The 15157-nt window shown below is 38.5% G+C and overlaps 1 long non-coding RNA gene across 1 annotated transcript; it reads left to right on the top strand.

Annotated features, from left to right (window-relative positions):
• Nucleotides 1-1963: 1963 nt before the first annotated feature.
• Nucleotides 1964-8709, top strand: LOC137425934 (uncharacterized). The gene is made up of 5 exons (XR_010984162.2): nt 1964-2163; nt 3199-3228; nt 3461-3530; nt 7349-7414; nt 7542-8709. It is a non-coding gene; the product is annotated as an uncharacterized LOC137425934 (long non-coding RNA).
• The last annotated feature ends 6448 nt before the right edge of the window (nt 8710-15157 follow it).

Below are 15157 nucleotides of genomic sequence, written 5' to 3'. Positions count from 1 at the left end.
GAAGGCACATGATATGTCGAGGGAGACAGCTCTAATTTCCTGTTTGGCATTGAGGACCTCCATCCATTGTTGAGACAGCAGAAGCAGCATGTCCAGAGTAGAGTGACCTGGTCTGAAACCAAATTGATGATCAGAGATCAAGCCATTGGAGAAGAGGAAAGATTTCATATCCGAAGCAATGATGGATTCCATGACTTTGCTGATAATTGGGAGAAGGCTGATTGGTCTGTAGTTGCTAGGATCTGTTTTTGCACCTTTTTTGTGCAAAGCGGTGATGTTGGCTGATTTCCAAGCAGATGGCAGTTGACCTTGAGCAAAAGAGAGGGTGAAGAGAACAGAGAGAGGGTGAGATAGAGCAGCAGAGCAGGATTTTAGGACCCGTGGGCTGATGCCGTCGGGTCCAGTTGCAGAATCAGAGTCGAGGGTTGACAGAAGCTTTTCCACCTTGTCAGGAGGAAAGGACACGGAGTCCAGGAGCAGCAGGGTACGACTGGGTATGGTGGGTACAGAGAGGGATGGGTTTGGGACACAAGATTTAGAGGCAAACACAGAGTTGAGGCATTCAGCTTTTTCACGTGCGGAGTCAGCTGTGTAGCCGTTTGAGGTAAGGGAGGGGATGGAGGGGGAACAAACACCAGAAACGGATTTGACCAGACGCCACCAGGATTTGGAAGAGGGAGACAGATAAGAGAGTTCGGTCTTGAGAACGGAGAGATATTGTTTCCTGGCTCTCCTGAGGGTGGACACACACTTGTTTCGGGCTTTGTGAAAGGAAATGAGATTTCCTTCCGTTGGATTTGCTTTCCAGGAGACGAAGGCAAGTTGTTTCTGGGCAACAGCCTCACCACAAGATTCCGTGTACCATGGACGGGAGGAAGGGTACCAGAAGAGTGGAGGCTGTTATAGCAGCAAAGGGTGGACCAACTCCATGTTGATGCCCATGATTTTGGAATGAGATGTTTAATGCTCGGGTGTCCACATACCTTTGGTCATGTTGTGCATCATGTGATATCTCAAAAGGTTATGGACAGATTCAGATAAAACATGGTGGACAGATTGGATGTGTGATAAGAATGGGTTTGATTTTCGTTCAGGTTCGGATACTGATCTGGTGGAGGCCTGGTGGAGGTATGCACGCTACTGAGTGTCACTCTAGTTATTCTGTATATTGAATAATATAATTAATAAAGTTCCACTGAGTAATCAACAGAAGGATAATCAGACTGGAGAAATCATTAAACAAGCTGAATTAGATAATGCTCAGATCTCGCTTGCCAAATAAATATAAATTTGTAATAATTAACAATCAGTCTGTTCATGCAAGGTCGCATTTTAAAGCTTATTTCTTGGGCGCACGTTTCTACCTTCAGTCATTGTCATCAAAATAAAAATGAACAAGCCTTAAAATGCAACGCTTTTGAAGGAGAGTGGTAGCTGAAGATTTTGAAGAAGCGACACTTGTTCCCAAAGAGGAGGTGTGGAACCACATATCTCTTTTTATTTGAGAAATTCCTTTTCATGTAAAAGGGTTTTAAAAATCTAAACATTAAGACACATGCTCTTTGATAACATGGTACATGAGCATCCAAGGTGATGAAAAGCTTGTAAAAACTAGAGCGGCACTCATAGAGTGCGTAGTCTCGTCTCGTGCAAATATACCATCGTTAATTGAACACACTACTGTTATGGTCCATATACCTGTATCATCCATTCACCCTATTATGTCACATAGTTTCTTGGCATGGGTTATGCACATCATAAATTTAATTCTTCCCTCATGTTGGGTAATATATCAGATATATGACGTTTCCTGTTGTCACCACCATTTGACCTTCACCCACCAAGCTGCCACAATCTCTTTAGGACACCCCTTGACCTTGTTTGCTATGCATTTCTGGGAAAGGTGATGCATTTTGCAACAACCAATTTACCTCAATAAACCAAATCACTGCCAACATTCCATGAGGCATGTTATCCACAATGAAGGGGACTGCATGTGCTGATAAATTCTAAGCCAATCAGATCAATGCCAATGCATGGAATCATTTAAAAGCAGATTTCTGCAGTTCGGGCAGACAAGGAGAAAGAGAACACAACTATCTTGCAGTACCATGGCCTCTTATGTGTGGCTCTCACTCTGCCTTTTGGTCCTTCTTGCTGACAGTGAGTTGTTCACCCCTCCCTGGTTTGTATCTTTAACTTGAACTTGTAACAATCAGGTAACATATTTTGCAGTTTGGAATTGGCTTCAGCCAGCTTGGAAATGTGGTTTTCTCGGGTGTTGCCATACAATCTAACAACTCGGGTGTTGCCCCCCAAAATAGGTATTTTTTTGTTTGCTTGTTTAAAGTCTTATGATTATGTTAGTATGATTCTACATGCTGTCCTGTCTTCTAGCAACCATTGCAATTGGTTTAAAATACCCTTAGTCGGTGCAGTATACTGTTTATTCCACCAAGTGAGCGCCAGGGGTATTGCTCCTATGTTATTCCATATAAAACTAGAATCGCACTCTATAAAGTGCACATCTATGCCAGGCTGAACAGTTTATATTTTGTATCCCACTGATATGCCGGGTCTGTATCCAAAGTTGATCCAAAATCAAACCCATTCGTCATTATCACAGATCCAACCTGTCCACCAAGTTTCTTCCGAATCCATCCATAACTTTTTGAAATATTGTGTGATATATTGTCGTTTTTGGCCCTAATATAAAAAAAAATATTGTACACGGATCCGTATCTGGATCCGGATCTTTACCAAAAGGAATTAATTTGTCCTGGTCACACACCCAACCTGTTTGCCAAGTTTTGTCTGTTTTGTTTCTGTCGATAACGTTTTGAGATATATCTTTCTCACAGACAGACACACATACAGAAAAACACACAGGCAGGGGTGAAAACAACCGTAAACAAAAAAATAAATAAATGAAGATTTGTTTAAAGACCCCTCATTCATTGTGGAGTGAAAAGGTTTATGTAAGCCTCCATAAAAAATTATAGCCCATTATGAATTAAATGATTTTCGATTTATAGCTTTATTTTGGTTTGTTCATGAAGCTAGTAAGGCAATAAAAAGGTCCAACATTGAAGGTTAATAGGTCACATGTCATAATGCTCCTTAACTGTCATTGTTCTGAATTATTTACAGGTCTCACTCATTCTCTTTTCTCTGTCTCATTCCCATTGTCCTTCGCAGTTCATTGTTGCAAGACGCCAAGTGAAAAAGGTGAGTATTAATGTTCTCTGCTGTGTCTCTGGTTAGGGTTGGAGTTGTGGTTCAGGATTAACTATCACAGTTAAAATTTGCTCATGTCATGTCTTCTTATTTAAGCACTTTCTGTAATCTTGAATACCTGTACTGTCGATAATTACATTGTAATGAAGTGGAGGAGGTGAAAGTTTCCAGGTGATGTGTTTTTGATGTGGAAGCCTCGTTCTCTTTCTTGGGTTGCATGCAGATGGAATGATCAACGCTCATGATGCCACTCTATTTTTGGGCAAGACTCGACAAAAGCGTGGTGAAATGAGGTAGGTGTCGTGTTCAATGGATGTTGTTATTATGAGACATATAGAATCTATAGATTGCATCCATTCATCAATCATCTAATATCCTGCATAAATGTTTATATTTGGTTATTGTTTATACTTGGTTATTGTTTATATTTGGTTATTGTTTATATTTGGTTATTGTTTATATTTGGTTATTGTTTCAATTTGGTTATTGTTTATATTTGGTTATTGTTTATACTTGGTTATTGTTTATATTTGGTTATTGTTTATATTTGGTTATTGTTTATATTTGGTTATTGTTTATATTTGGTTATTGTTTATATTTGGTTATTGTTTATATTTGGTTATTGTTTATATTTGGTTATTGTTTATACTTGGTTATTGTTTATATTTGGTTATTGTTTATATTTGGTTATTGTTTATATTTGGTTATTGTTTATATTTGGTTATTGTTTAAATTTGGCTATTGTTTATATTTGGTTATTGTTTATATTTGGTTATTGTTTATACTTTGTTATTGTTTATATTTGGTTATTGTTTATATTTGGTTATTGTTTATACTTGGTTATTGTTTATATTTGGTTATTGTTTATACTTGGTTATTGTTTATATTTGGTTATTGTTTATACTTGGTTATTGTTTATACTTGGTTATTGTTTATATTTGGTTATTGTTTATATTTGGTTATTGTTTATACTTGGTTATTGTTTATATTTGGTTATTGTTTATACTTGGTTATTGTTTATACTTGGTTATTGTTTATATTTGGTTATTGCTTACATAACCGACAAACCGACACATAAAACAAAAAAGCATCGGGAGCGGTAGACAAGATGGGGAGAGAGGGGGAAGGACACAAACACAACATTTGAGAGCAGGAACCGAGAGACATGGAGACATCGAGAGATCTGTGGGAGGGAGAGGGCTTTGGGGGGAGGCATGGGAAAGGGGGTGGGAGAGGCATAAAACATATGGACACTGCCAGGACTACCAGGAAAGAAGTTGGAATTACAAACAAGGTGGATCTGGCGTGAATTAGTGGGGGTAGAAAAGATCAAGGTTTTGGATGGGGGAAGATAAGAGATGGTGGTGAACAGCTGTTTTAAAGACCTGGAGGGAGGAGTGGGATTGAAGGGAGTGTGGGAGTTTGTTCCAGAGGCGGGAGAAAAGAGGAATGAAGGAGTGAAGGTGAGCAGAGAGCCGAGATTTTGGCAGTTTAACCATCAGAGGCTTGCTGGCAGATCTTGTGCGACCTGTAGGAATATTTGGGGGACAGAGCACAGAGAGAGAGCTGGGGGAGCAAGGCCGGAGAGGAGTCGGTAGAAGACAGAAAGACCACCTACCTGCCTGCGGTGAGTGAGTGAAAGGCCCTCAGAGATAGCTTCATCGCGGGAGATTCCAATGATTCTGAAAGCTTTGGTTTCAACAGCGTGAAGCCGAGCTAGGTGTGAGGCAGGAGCACCAGCCCATAGGGGAGAACAGTATTCCATTGAGCTGCGGATGAAAGCCTCGTATGTGGTGAGGAGCTCAGGTGTGCCTAGGAAGGACTTCGCACGACGGAGGATGCCCAGTCGGCGACTGGCTTTGCAGGCCAGCTTGGAAATGTGGTTTTCCCAAGAAAGATCATGGCAGATAGTGAGACCCCAAAGCTTGAGCGACAGAACTTCTTGGAGAGGATTGTTGAGAAAGTAGATGGGAGGGTTGTCCAGTCGATCTTTTCGGAGAGACATAGTAAGAGTGTGAGATTTGTCAGGATTGAAAGACATGTTCCACTTGTTTGACCAGTCTGTGATTTTGTCCAGGTCTTCAGAGAGTGAGGAGGCTGCAGACTGCCGATCTGAGGGAAGAGGAATGGAGCGGCAGAGAGTGGAGTCATCAGCAAAGAGATAGAGAGGATTTTCCAGAGAGTCGGAGAGATCATTGATAAAGACCAGAAATTGATAAAGACCAGAATTTGGTTATTGTTTATATTTGGTTATTGTTTAAATTTGGTTATTGTTTATATTTGGTTATTGTTTAAATTTGGTTATTGCTTATATTTGGTTATTGTTTATATTTGGTTATTGTTTATATTTGGTTATTGTTTATACTTGGTTATTGTTTATATTTGGTTATTGTTTATATTTGGTTATTGCTTATATTTGGTTATTGTTTATATTTGGTTTTGTTTATATTTGGTTATTGTTTATACCTGGTTATTGTTTATACTTGGTTATTGTTTATATTTGGTTATTGTTTATATTTGGTTCTTGTTTATACTTGGTTATTGTTTATACTTGGTTATTGTTTATACTTGGTTATTGTTTATACTTGGTTATTGTTTATATTTGGTTATTGTTTATATTTGGTTATTGTTTAAATTTGGTTATTGTTTATATTTGGTTATTGTTTATACTTGGTTATTGTTTATATTTGGTTATTGTTTATACTTGGTTATTGTTTATATTTGGTTATTGTTTATATTTGGTTATTGTTTATACTTGGTTATTGTTTATATTTGGTTATTGTTTATACTTGGTTATTGTTTATATTTGGTTATTGTTTATACTTGGTTATTGTTTATACTTGGTTATTGTTTATATTTGGTTATTGTTTATACTTGGTTATTGTTTATATTTGGTTATTGTTTATACTTGGTTATTGTTTATATTTGGTTATTGTTTATATTTGGTTATTGTTTATATTTGGTTATTGTTTATATTTGGTTATTGTTTATATTTGGTTATTGTTTATATTTGGTTATTGTTTATACTTGGTTATTGTTTATACTTGGTTATTGTTTATACCTGGTTATTGTTTATATTTGGTTATTGTTTATACTTGGTTATTGTTTATATTTGGTTATTGTTTATATTTGGTTATTGTTTATATTTGGTTATTGTTTATACTTGGTTATTGTTTATATTTGGTTATTGTTTATACTTGGTTATTGTTTATATTTGGTTATTGTTTATACTTGGTTATTGTTTATATTTGGTTATTGTTTATATTTGGTTATTGTTTATATTTGGTTATTGTTTATATTTGGTTATTGTTTATACTTGGTTATTGTTTATATTTGGTTATTGTTTATACTTGGTTATTGTTTATACTTGGTTATTGTTTATACTTGGTTATTGTTTATATTTGGTTATTGTTTATATTTGGTTATTGTTTATACTTGGTTATTGTTTATACTTGGTTATTGTTTATATTTGGTTATTGTTTATACTTGGTTATTGTTTATATTTGGTTATTGTTTATACTTGGTTATTGTTTATATTTGGTTATTGTTTATATTTGGTTATTGTTTATATTTGGTTATTGTTTATATTTGGTTATTGTTTATATTTGGTTATTGTTTATATTTGGTTATTGTTTAAATTTGCTTATTATTATCGCTTTGCGTGCATGGGTAAAGATTGCTTGAAAAACATCGAAAAACAATTACATTGAAATAATTAGCTACACTATCTTGGTAAATTAACTATTGGGCCTTTCTTTGATCAATAAAAAGTTTCACTTCATTCCGAAAAAAATCATACAGGATTTTAAATATAACTCTCGTCCTCCCTGTTATGTCATTGGAAGCAAATACAATTTTCCGTTTCGGCTAAATTTTAATAATCGCATCTGATGTTCTGGCAGTTTGGTGTCAAATGAAAGGGACAAATTTCTGATGTAAACTGTACAGCAGAACTTTGTACATTATGAGATAATGTGGGGGTTCGGATTAATGCATAAAAGTTGGGAGGGGAGAGGGGAAGTTAAAATATTGTCCCAAATACTTTGTCTGCATGTACATCATCATGATAAGCAATAATTTCAAGTGCACATCCACATCTTCATTCCCACAGAAAGCACGAGGAATATGTTGTGCACGAGGAATATTATATGAAGGCCTATTGAACCTAACTGTGTGGGTAAGTATTAACAATGGGATGATTCAAAGATGTCGACCACATTTATTTACCAAATACAATACGAAGGGAATCATCAATATAATCATGTATTTTGATGAACATACATCCTTCACCTTCCCCCAAACAGCATCATCATCCTTAACATCCTTGTGAAGATCCGATCTTCTCCTCGCCTTTATCTGCTACAACACTGGACCTTCAACTTCACTAAGCTCTTCCATTAATATCTCCTCCTTTGTCATCCATCCTGCCGTCACTTCCAGTGAAAAGCAAAAAACAAACACAATTCGCCAAGTTTTAGGTTTCGATACACATGATTAGAATGATCAGGAGAATTTTATGGAAGATTACATCAGATATTAAGATTGCAACTTTCTGGATCCTATTTCGGTAATCATCTTCACCTGCTCCCCAAGGGACTGGAGAGACTATTATAATCAGTGTGTGTATCAATGTGTGTGTGTCTGTGATTCAGCATGCATATTAGCTTTAATATCGTGCTTCCCATGTGGTCTACTACAATATATAGCACCCACGGAATGTGAAAGAGGTCACATAGACAAATAATCAATGTTGACAAATAACCTGAATGACAAATAATAAATAACCATAACAATGGATAGGGATGATCCTTCTCCTTCCATCAGGCACACACATATATGCTTTCCCTGGCAGTTTCATTGGCTATGGTTACAATCCTGGATGAGTCGCCATCCCGACACAGGGAAGTCATAGCAGGAATTTCGAATTTGTTCATGATTCCAGCGATATCTTATGTAGTCCTTCACGAAGGACACCTTTGGGATCATTAACATACACCAACGAACAGAGGCAGGAGATGGGATGCTCATGAATGGCACACATATTCAAGAATCATCCTGTCTGTGATACACCGGATGATAATTTGTAACTGAGTCGGGATTCGAACCCAGACTACATTGGTTGGAGGTGAGTGTTTATCCATCATACCTCCAGAGATAAAAATTTAACTTTCAAACAGGATGTGACAGACAAGTTTGTATTTTCTGGGAATGAATGTGACAATGCCACAATGCCACAATGCCACATGCCCTGTTCCACATTTTCCTCATCTACAGTTTCTCTGTTTCTTGTTCAGTTTTACTTTCTTCAACAAATTAGCCATTTTGTAATGATTATGTCATGTGGGACCATATGAACATTGTATTGACCATTAATAAGAAGTTTTCATTTTATTAATTATGTTTTGCATATGTCTCTAGATATGCATGTATGCAAGTAATTATGTTGCATGCCTATTAAAAGACTGAAAATCATATCTTGGAAAGTCATCCAATTTTTTATATTTTTTAATTTATTTTTCAGATGATATTTTGAACATGTGTGTCAGAATAGTGCAGAGGTAACGCATTTGAGATGTTCATGACCTGTTCATGAAATCTGATTATTAGCTGGGACTTAGATTATAGCTGGAACCTACTTAATTACAAGTAATGTGAAAACTAGAAAACAGAAGACGTGTTAAATCAATCGTTAAATCAAACGAACCACAACATAATTCAAATAAATCAATGAAAAAAACCAAACATGAATTATTACTTGCTTCAAGTGATGGTGGTAATTTAAATCAATTAAGCTAAACGGATATATTTTAAACATAAAAGCAATGACCTGAGATACCGGAACGACGGTGAAAGTGTTAGAAAAAGGGGGTGAGAGGTGGGAGAGGGGAGGGGGATGGAGGGGTGGGGATAATATATTTTATTATTTTGGTAGATTGGTGGTTTCGGTGTCCCCACAGTAGTAGAAAAATGGGGGTCCTGTAGCACACTAAAATTTAACATTGAAGTCAATAGAGGTTGAAAATTGAAACCTCAATAGATTGAAAATTAAGGTTAATTATTGACTCGCTGGATTTTCTGATGCTGATGCTCAGATATTGATTCGCTGATGCTCATTCTCACTCACTACGTTCGTTCGCTCACAACAAAGACAGACAATGCGAGCCAGCCACGAGTAGACAAAGAAGAACGATGTCAGGACATGACCATTTGTCCTCAAAGCCAGGACTTGAGAGGAGGAAGAAGAGGCGAGTGTAAATCAAGAGGAGAGAATGAAGCCAAGAGTGCAAAATGTCAGGGAGATGACCGCTCGCCGCCAAACCCAGAATATGCGAGTAAATCAAGGGGAAGAGAAAATCGTGGTTTCTCAAGGAATGTCCTTCGCTCAAGAGGCTCGAACATGTCAGCCAGAGCGCTCCTTTATAGTCAAGGTGCTGGTGTCATCCTACGACGTCCTCACCAATCTCATAGTCCCTTCTTTCCAGCCTTTTGCGCCAATCAATCCCGGACCAATCACTGCTCTTTGTGACGTGGCCCCATGGACCTTTTGTGCCTGTGTGCTCACCAGCTCGATGTTATCCGTGGTAGTGCTCAATGTCCTGGTTTCTGGTCGCTTTTTATTTAGTGTGGTTAATGCGCAATTTCCTGGCGAGGTGTGTGTGTGCTGCATGTGTCATAAGGAACAGAGGAAAAATAACAGAGGCCATTACATAGAGGGGATTTACCATTAATCCCTAGCTAATTAACATATCCCACCCATCGTTATGGGAACGAAGATACGCTCTTCCATGACATACGGGCTACCAGATCCTTTCTTATGATACATGAGGGTTTCTTCTTCTTCACGACAGTCGGAGCACACTACCTATGCAATTCGACCTGGACTAAGGTATTGCCGACCCCCTGCAAACGTAACAATATGTTGTGTTGATATTTCCCTGAAAAGGACAATCATGAATAGCAAATAACATCAATCCTTGAAAGATTACCCTAATTTCATCAATCTCTTCCATTGTAAGGAAAGCTGTATTATCACCCTTATGCTTAACATTCATTTGTGTTATTAATCTTGTAAAGCAATTCATTTTTGGTGCAATTTTAAAATAGTTATGTTTCTTTTTATATGTTTTATCATCATTAATTAAAACTAATCACAGAATAAACATTGTTTGTGTGCTTTTGACTCTGTTTAATTCCACATTATCACAAGTCGGACAAGTCTCTAATATATCATATGGAATATCAGGGAATTCAAGAGGCTGAACATCTGGTATATCATTTAGATTCATCATATTTATACAGTAAACTTTACTTTAAATCAATTTTATCTTCACTATAATCAGTGCTTTCATGATCATCATCATCTATAAAACTACTTTCATAACTATCGTTTGAACGTAAACTCTCAGTATCATAACTGTCTTCTGTTCCAATAGAGATACTATCATCACTATCATAATTTCCAAAATCTTCACTTGAATATTGACTCATATTTAATTCGTAGAAAAAAACATTACCATCTATATCCATATACTTTTTTTCATTAACAGAATCAACTACTACATTTTTTAAATTAAAGGTAATTTAAAAATGGTTCTTAACTACTACTGAACGAAATGTCATTTCACCTGATATATTAACATCCTTCATTTCATCAAGATTTACATCTTTAGTGTTGTTAAAAAAAATAATTCTCCATGCTTATTATTAATGGTTTTATCTTCTCTATATAAAGCTTCATCCATAAGGGTTTTCTTTTCTGATACTTTTACTTTTTTCATTGCTTTTTCCAGCTTAAAATAGAATGCTAAAAGTAGAGGTGAAACTTTTGTTAGAGCTACTTTAATTGATGTTCTTCCAGATGTATGAAAAGCCCATCCACTGAAGGAAATTGAAGAACTCATATGATCAGTCATAATTGGTTTTGATCCAGTCGTAGTAATAATTATCTTTGTTCAATTTTACATCCTTGTGTTACGTGCTCCTCCCCAACCCCCGGCCACGGTGTACCTCCGAGCCTCGAAAGGAGTCACGGCAGAAAGATGTGCTATTATGTGTGTGTCTCAATGACCAATGGTAGAACCATACCAAGCAATTGATACAAAACCAAATATTGTATTCAAACTCATAACAATAATAACACTTAACGCAAGTACAAGGAAACTCTCACTTGCACATCATAAACCATACAATTCCTATGATGGTACCACCAATATTTCCTTAATCAATAACTCACAGTACTCCAACGTGAGCAAACGGTAACATTCCCAAAAGTCAGGTGTCACGACCCAAGGCCAAAGTCGATCCCCGCTCTAGCGATCACACGAACAGGACATATTGAGACCTGAACCCAGGTCGGTCGACAGTCAAAGCTGCAGAATAGCCGCTTGCTGAGAGGTCGGACCGAAGTCGGTCCGGTAATGGTTCACCCAAAAGGTGTATGGAAATTCACACCTTCTGTTCACCCGACAATGAAGCTGAAATGAACAACCAGCGGTTCCCAGGCTGAGGTCCCTCTGGGAAAACCCACGACACACACGTGGAACCGGGTGAAGGCCTGGTGCGAGGTGGAATGGTGGACCGGCCGATAATGGAGGCGTCAGCTTTCTCTCCCACGATGATTCACTCTCGGAACCAAAACCCGTCATGCAGGTTTATTTGCAGCAACAATAACGACACTGTCACGGGAATCTCTTTTCCGGGGAGAAAAACATTCGCTTGTGACCAATGTCCCAAAAGGTCCGCACGTCAAGACGAAGCAGATAAGCCTTTCTTCTCCGATCTCTCTCAATCCTATCTCCCGCCTCTACTTCTTCTTCTTCCGGTTTCTTTTTCACCTATTTCGTTTTTCTTCTGAAACACTATTTTTACCTTTGGAGACAGTTATCTCCATGTCACACCGAAACCATAACAATAATAGTACCTGAAACTAAAAATGCTTCAAGTAGATGAAAACCACAAAGACGGACGTGACGAACCCGTAACATTCCCCACCCTCAAGAAAGAAAGTTTGAACATAGTGGAAACTTTCTTTTCATGCAAAAACACCCTTTAACAAACAAAAGTAAAACTCACACCCAAAAAACTACCAATCTATCTATGGCTGATCAACTCACGTGAACAACAATAACTAATATTCCCCAGAAGAAAGCAAAAAAAATTCCAAACAACTTACAGGAATTTTCAAAGTTGGTTCACTCTGGATAAAGCATCGGCAACTACATTGTCCCCGCCCTTTACATGCCGAATTTCCAAGTTGAACTCCTGCAAAGACAAACTCCATCTCATCAACCTCTGATTTTTATTTTTCATTTTTTGAATGAAGGTTAAGGGGTTGTGATCAGTGAAGACTTTAATAGGAAAGGTAGTAGTTCCCAGCTACACCTCATAATGCTGTAGAGCTAGCAGGAGAGCAAGGGTCTCTTTTCCACAGTGGCATAATTTTCCTGATGTTTGTTAAACTTTTATGAAGAGTAGCACACCGGGTGAACCACGCCATCATCACCCTCCTGTAATAGAACTGCCCCAGCCCCCACATCACTTGCATCAATGGCCAACTTGAAAGGTTTTTGAAAATCCGGCACTGCTAGGACAGGAGAGCTCATTAATATCGCTTTGACGTGGGCAAAGGCAGCCTGGCATTTGTCATCCCAAACAAACTTGGTCTCTTTCCTCAGCAATTTCGTTAAAGGGGCTACCACGTCAGAAAAATTCCTGCAGAACCGCCGGTACCAACCAGCCATACCCAAGAATCTCATAAGCTCCTTCTTCCCTTTTGGAACTTGGAAGCGATCAATGGCTTCTATCTTGGCTGTCACTGGTTGCACCTGACTCTGACCTACTCTGACCTACTACATGGCCTCGGAACACCACCTGTGCTTTTACAAACTCACTCTTAGATAAAGTTGATGGTCAACCCTGCCTCGGTCAGTTTCTTGAAAAATGCATGAATTTGTTTAATATGATCTTCCATGGTCATGGTGTGGATGATGACATCATCCAGATAAGCCTCCACCCCCTCAAGGTCTGCAATAAGCTTATTAATCAGCCGTTGAAATGTAGCAGGCCCGTTTTTCAATCCAAAGGGAAGAACCTTGTACTGATACAACCCCTTTGGCGTGACTAAAGCCGAGATTTCCTTGGCTCGATCAGTAAGAGGAATCGGCCAATACCCCTTCAGCAAGTCAAATTTAGTTACAAATTTAGCTGGGCCTATTCTATCAATACAGTCATCAATCCTCGGGATGGGATATGAGTCGGTCTTGGTTACTGCATTAACCCATTTTAAATCCGTACAACAGCTAAAACTGCCATCGGGTTTCGGAACCAACACACATGGTGAGCTCCATTCACTGCTGTTTGGTTCGATGATGTCATTCTCCAACATATACTGAACCTTTTTCTGAAGATACTCCATCTTCACAGGGTTCATCCGATAGGGGTGTTGCTTCACAGGAGTGGCTTCCCCCACCTCAATATCATGATATACAAAGTCAGTACGACCAGGTACATCTGTGAACAAATGTGCAAACTCAAAAATGTGGCTGGATAGTTGTCCTTGTTGTTCCCTCGTCAAATGAATTAATTTTACGTCTAAATTACTTAACTCTTCTGTGTTCGTCAATCTGGGACAAGACTGGTCATCAATGTTATCAAACTTCACACCGGCCTCAAACTCTGAATTCTCTTGCACCCCGACTACAGGCACGACAGGTGAGACAGGAACCATTTTTTCCACAGGCTTCCTCTCAAAATATTTCTTCAGTCGGTTGACATGACACAGCTGCCGCTTTTTCCGTCGGTCGGGAGTTGTCACCACGTAATCTGTTTCATTAACCCTCCTTTCGATTGCATGGGGACCAAAATATCTAGCCTGTAATGGCTGACCTGGAACAGGAAGCAACACTAACACTCAGTCCTCAGGACTGAAATCTCTTATCTGAGAATTCTTGTCATGTCTCACTTTCGTTTTATCCTGTGTCACTTTCAGGTTTCCTCTCGCAACTTCACAAGCCTTATATACAATCTGTGCCTAACCGTTGACACATACTCTACCACTGTTGACTGCGACTCCTCCTGTAGCCACTGTTCTTTCACCAATTTAAATGGTCCTCGAACTGCGTGTCCAAACACAAGTTCAATAGGACTGAATCCCAATGACTGCTGAACAGATTCCCTCGTAGCGAACAGCAATAAGGGTATTCCCTCGTCTCAATCCTTCACATTCAAATCAGGAAGTTGGGATTGTGAGGTGTGGACTGCTGCGAGGTGTGGAAGTATGAATAAATATATATATATATATATATAAATCATATTGGTTGGGATTGGTGAGTGAGCAGGTAGTCGCAGGTGGTTCGAAAGAATGTCAGGAATTTGGACCTCGGAGCACGGAGATAAGCGAAACCTGGGAGTCCTTTGTTCACCTTGTCACGGCCCCGGGCTAGAACACATTCCTAGGCTCTTACTATTGTTTAACATCGGGATGCAAATGTAGGGTTGGAGGAACTCCCAGCAGGAGGGGATAGTTATCAAAACCTGAGGGGGCGGGCTGGTGCCGGTGAGGCGAGCGTGCAGGACCGAGTAATATTTGCGGAGAAAGGATTAATATTTGCGGAGAAGGGATTAAAGTTAGCGGAGAAAGGATTAAAACTTCTGTGTATTCGTGTGCTCATAAAAACGTGGGCATTCCTGGTAGCAGGAGACTTGTCACCAAGAGCCCTTGTCATACGGAACGGAACGAGTGTCCATTTGAACAGTGCTGCACAGAGGACCGGCTGAAGAAGAAGAACCATTGACTTGAATTATCAATTCGTTTAGTTATTGTAGTTCCTTATTATTTTGAAACAAGTGATTTATTAATTATAATAAATCTTTACTTTGTAAAAGCTGTTTCGGTTATTGGAGTCTCCTGAGTCTTCTCAAC

This window comes from Myxine glutinosa, chromosome 1 (genome assembly GCF_964187855.1).
Source record: "Myxine glutinosa chromosome 1, kmMyxGlut1.1, whole genome shotgun sequence".
Taxonomy (NCBI): domain Eukaryota; kingdom Metazoa; phylum Chordata; class Myxini; order Myxiniformes; family Myxinidae; genus Myxine; species Myxine glutinosa.
This window is presented reverse-complemented; position numbering and strand designations above follow the sequence as displayed.